Below are 6,000 nucleotides of genomic sequence, written 5' to 3'. Positions count from 1 at the left end.
TGAAGCAGAACACCCAAACTGTTATGTCTCAGTGTAACTTCTCCACAGAGGGCTAGGTTAGTGAAGGGGAACAATTTCTAGAAAAAAAATGGTATCCAGACTTCCTTGAGATGTCTGCAACCAGAAGTTGGCATTGAGGATGGAAACTGAAGAATAATCTAGTTTCCTTCTCTGTAGCAGAATAATTATGAGCTTTGGGGGATGAAATAATTTAAGAAAGATTAATCTGAGGAAGAGAAAAACAAACAGCAGAATTATGTGTTTGCCTGTCATTGGGTGTTAGCCTCCATTGTCACCAACCCAAAAGTCAGGAACTGCCACCAGGACTAATATTAGTCAACAATATCAGAGGAAACTGCTTAAAATTCTCTGAAGTGTTAACACCTTTTTATAAGTTAGAAAAAATTCAGGTGAAGCTTTTCTAGGCGTGCTTTAGTACTGTCATTCCAATGATTGAGGAAACGGCAAACACAGCTTTGTTAAGGCATTCTATGCCCTCTGACTCTTTCTGCTGGCCCCGCATGGCTTGCCCAGTGTTATATCACTCACCCTCTTCCATACAATCTATAATTTTTTTCTCTTACCTATTAGTGATTAAAGGTGGTGTCTGAATTGTGTCTTAGTCTTTGTTTCTGAGTCAGTGCCAGCTATGGAACAGTTTGTTAATTGCTTAAAGCATATGTACAGTATGTACTTGAGGTTTTCACTCAGTGAATCCTTGTAGACACAGTTAATCAATAGAGTATTGCTGGTACTTTATAAACACAAATTTCAGAACATGACCAATTATTGGTTTGAAAATCTGTATAAATATCTTTATGATAAGTCAAACATTTACAAAGCACACTAATTGGGCAATTAAAATACTAGTGTGAGCCACCATGGGAAACTGCACCATGTTTCTTTTCCTAGAGTAAATGTTGACAAAAATAAAGCACAGATTATACAGTATGGAAATGAAACTATAGGAGAAATATTTAGTACATAGCACAGAGGGCAAGAGAACTTGATATGAAATCAAGTTTTTCTCTTCATGTGCTGTTTTCATGGTGTATTTTTTAATCTATTAATCATAGAAACACTTCTCTGGTAGACATAATTACATGAATTTTGCAGTTAGAAAAATAAAGCCCCAAATTTAATAAGAACGTATCTGCTGAACTAGAGACCGAACAGCTACATTGGTTTTCTTGTATTTGCCCAAGTAACAAGTCCCCAAAGAATGGAACTTCACTACAGTCATCAGAAAGGTTCTAACAACAAGGAACACCTAGCAATGAACAGGCAGACTAGCTTAGAATTCAGTAAAGTTGGTGTGGAAAAAGAAGGTCTTTTCTATGAGCTTTGTGAATGCATGAATACCCATAGGCACATAAAAAAAAATAATCCACATTGATCTCAAGATACACTCAAGGTTTACATGTGTGACATATTTATGAGAGAGAGAGAAAATGTAAAAGTTATGTGCCCTTGGATTTTGAGAAAGGTTGATCAATGTTGGAAGTCTGAGACTCATATGTAGGAAGGAACAGATGAGATGCAAACATTTATTGTGAGTGATCAGTTAACAAATTGTTGTCCAGTCTGGGATATATATACGTTTGGAGATACAAGAGTCAATGAAGCGAAGAGGTCAATGAAGAGTGCTCATCATGCATTTGTTTTAAAAACTTGCCATGGTATTCACTTTTAGGTTTGACAACTTGTTTGAAACCTTCCCATGCATTATCACCTTTGACATTGTAGATACTCTTGGGGGTCGATGCCCTATTATCTATTTGTTCTTCATTTCACTAACTGAAAGTCAACACACTCCACAGATGCAGGCAACAGTAACACCTGATTACAAGCACCTGAATCATGTTAATAATATCTCTCCTTTACATGTGCATCATGTAAATAAAACCAGAATGCCCAGTTTCTCTACCACATCCCAGTTTGCTGAAATGCATACCACAGCACTATGATACTTGGTCTTCCATCCATACCCTACCTCTGTGAAATATGTAAATGCTTTCCTATGTTCCAGTATGTTGAGCTTTGCTATCTCCTTGGCTCTTATATCATCAATCACTCTAAGCTGAATGAAATCCTACTTTTATCTACCCCAGCCTCTCCCAAAGGGGGTCTCTGGTGTTATGAAGATCTTAAGACCTCAAGACCAAATTATACAGAAACCACATCAGTAGAAATCACATTAATAACAACAGTTTAACCTTTTCAACAGTTTGTCATGCACATTGAAATTTTTCTTCTAATATATATATTGCTAAAGCACAAACATTAGCTTTTGGTCAAGTAATTTTAAATGCATTTTAATTTTGCCATATTTATAGTTTATGAATTTATTTTTTTAAGAACAAGTTTTAAAAGTAAAAACATGTTAAGAAAGCTAACTAATCGCTGGGGGTTGTGGTCAATCCCATGACCTTATTTATCCCATGTTCAAACCTACTGAGACTGGTAATATTTCTCTTTTACAAAGGAAGAAGCATAAGGATATTAAGAAACAATTAACAATAAAAAGAGCAGAATGTTCTAAAATTGGTAATGTTTTCATTATGCAGAACTATTATATTTGTTCTTCCAGACTTTGGCAAGCATTAATGTTGGTGCTAAGAGAGAAGGCATCAGTGTAATGTCTATAAATGAGGACTCCTGGCTTTTTCTATCTGTACATGTTCACCTTTGTAAATAATAACTTCATCATTTGATGCTAGAATATCCACAGAGCATGGAAAAATAAGTTTTAAATTTCAGAAAATAACTCTGTCACAAGAAAATTAATAAATAAGATACTTTACATATATGGATATACTTGTGAAATCTGCACACATTTTAGAAAGTCTTTGAAGCAAACAATGTAAGGTTCGACTTTAAAACAAAGATAATGGCAAAGTAAATACTTTATCAGGATGTGATAAAGCAGCTGAGGACAGAGAACAATTTGTTTTGCACTAAGTGGTTCTCACAGAACAGAATACTCTGCAGTAAAAAGCATGATGGCAGGTGGGAAAACCAAGGTGGTCCCTGGAGCTGTCAAAGGAGAGCATTTTGCAGATGATAAAGTTGGGGCCTGCAAAGAGGTCACACATTTTGCAACAAAGCCAGGTTCTCAGTGTCTCCATGTAGGGCTTTTTTTCCATATACTCAAGTGACCCAGAGACATGGTTATGTAGCAGAAAAATACACACACGACCAAACAGTTATTCTTCTAGGCTGTCAGCATCATATTAAAAAGGGGCTTGAATTCTTGAAATTCCAGTTCATGGCCTGGCAGCTGCTCAGTAACCATGTATAACTAGGCCAGATTTTTTTGGTCAGTCTCCTTTGGTTTTTCTCAGCTACACGTGGCTTTAGTGTGAAACGGGGCCAAAATTACAGAAGACTATTGATTTTCATGGATCTACAGCTGCTTGGGTAAGAAGTGAAGGGCCTCAGCCTCCGAGTCAAATTGGCAACTTTCTCGAGATTCCTCAACAGTAGTTAGGGATTCTCATGTCAGCATCCCCTTCATTTCAATAGGGTGTCAAAAGGGAGATGAGCAGTCACAGCTGTTTTTAGGAAGCCATCGGAAAATAGCCATTTAAAGAGCCGAGGTAGTCCTTGTCTTGTCTTTGCAGGGATGGCAGCACATCAGCACCTGATTGGAAGTATTAGTCTGACATTACCTGATGTCGCCCTAATCGTCCCTGTCTCTTCCTCTGCCTACCACTCCTTCCATCTATCTCAATTGTATTGCTACTGAAAGTTGACTGTAACCATCAGTCATTACTGAGCCTTGTGGTAATGTAGATTTTTTAGACAGCAGGATCTCCACTTGTAACATCATCCTCAGAGGTGCTCAGACCAACAATCTCTAGGACATTGAGTGGCAAGGCTCTTACTTTTATAATCAATGATAGAAAGAATAAATGAAAATTATAAAAGAATAGAGTTCACCTTTTTTTTTCTTCCCTGTACTTCTCAAAGAAATGTTTTTCTCTGCAAACAGGCATATCAGCAACTGAGAATATACAATTATATTTTTCATTCAAGTCCTGGTACCTTTTGAGTTAACATATGATGAGGATTTTGCCAAAATGGTCAGTTTGGCTTACTTTTCTTAGCAGACACTTGGTAAGTTGATATTATTTTGATATGCTCATTTTCAAATCAAGTTGCTTTCACCGAGATATTATCTGAATTCAGCTTGGTAAGATTGTGAATGTTTATGAAGTAGTAGCAGCTCGCTTGCTCCAGTGGGTGAGCAAGTTTGGAAGCTCCAGTGGGACGAAGCTTCCCAAGGGAGCATCTGCTTGCCATTATGATGATGTTAGCAATGTCACCTACTGCAGATTAGTTTAACAGGGACATAGGAAGAGAATGACACAATTTGCCTTAAAAATTAAAAATAACCATATCCAGGGATCCATCCCATAATCAGCTTCTAAACGCGGACACCATTGCATACACTAGCAAGATTTTGCTGAAAGGACCCAAATATAGCTGTTTCTTGTGAGACTATGCAGGGGCCTAGCAAACACAGGAGTGGATGCTCACAGTCAGCTATTGGATGTATCACAGGGCTCCCAATGGAGAAGCTAGAGAAAGTACCCAAGGAGCTAAAGGGATCTGCAACCCTATAGTTGGAACAACATGATGAACTAACCAGTACCCCGGAGCTCTTGTCTCTAGCTGCATATGTATCGAAAGATGGCCTAGTCGGCCATCAATGGAAAGAGAGGCCCATTGGACTTGCAAACTTTATATGCCCCAATATAGGGGAATGCCAGGGCCAAAAGAATGGGAATGGGTTGGTAGGGAAGTGGGGGGCGCTATGGGGGACTTTTGGGATAACATTGGAAATATAATTGAGGAAAATATGTAATAAAAATATTAAAAATTAAAAAAAAATAGAGGGGACTACTAGTGAGATGGCTTAGTGATTAAGATTATTGGCTTCTCTTCCAAAGGTCCTCAGTTCAATTCCCAACACCATGATGGCTCAGGACCATTTGTAAGAGGGTCTGATACTCTCTTCTGGTACTCAGATGTACATGCAGAGTGCCCATAAATTTAAATAAATAAATAAATAAATAAATTTTAAAAACAATCTTAAAAGAGGCCACTAGAGGTAAGGCTCAGTGATTAAGAGTACTGGGTGCTCTTCCAGAGGTCCTGAGTTCATTCCCCAGTATCTACACAGTGACCCACAACCATCTGTCACTGTAGTAGTGCCATAGTGCCTGATGTGGTTCTGATGCTCTCCTCGTGTGCAATAACTTACATGAAGACAAAATACCCACATATATAAAATACATAAATAAATGAATCAATAAATCTGAGAGAGGAAGAGAGGGGTGAAGAAAGAGGAAGAGAGAGATGAGCCTACGAGAAAGAAAAAAGTAAAAAAAAAAAAATCTCAAGGACAAAGAATGATGAGGACTTCATCATCTTCCTAGCTTTATCAAACGGTATCAAGTCTGCATCAAGGCTTCCTTTTCATTTATTTATGTCTCTGTCACTTTATGTTTTTTCCTTCAGACATTAGATCATGGTCCTATTTTTAAAATAATTTTTCTTCATAATAATTGATTTTCAAAACTAGATTCTGCATTTCAGAGGAAAAGGAGTATAAATATTTTCTCTATTAAATATATTTTCAAAAAAAGTCTGTACCATGTGTACAACTTTTTAATTAAAAATAGACTAGCTAATGAAGCAAGTGTCTTTAACCACATTTTATGAATAAAGTTGCATTAAATTACAGCTCTCCTGAGGAATTATCTACACTTCCATAGGAATTTGACCTGATGAGATAAAGCCATGGTAAAGCAACCTTTAAAATCTAGTTTGGAAGAAACTTATAGTAGAATCCTGATGAAGCTGACAATTAGAAATGACTCGGAGAAATAAAGAAAAGTCAAGCCAACGAGAAGGCAGAAATAACGGAATTTCATTTGAGGACTAAATGGATGTGAGGCGAAGCATAGAGCCGGCATACATTTCCCTTCAGGT

Source organism: Mus caroli, unplaced genomic scaffold, assembly GCF_978045245.1.
Source record: "Mus caroli unplaced genomic scaffold, Mus_caroli_1 scaffold_4, whole genome shotgun sequence".
NCBI lineage: Eukaryota > Metazoa > Chordata > Mammalia > Rodentia > Muridae > Mus > Mus caroli.
The sequence above is the reverse complement of the archived record's forward strand: the minus strand, read 5'-3'. Positions refer to the sequence as shown.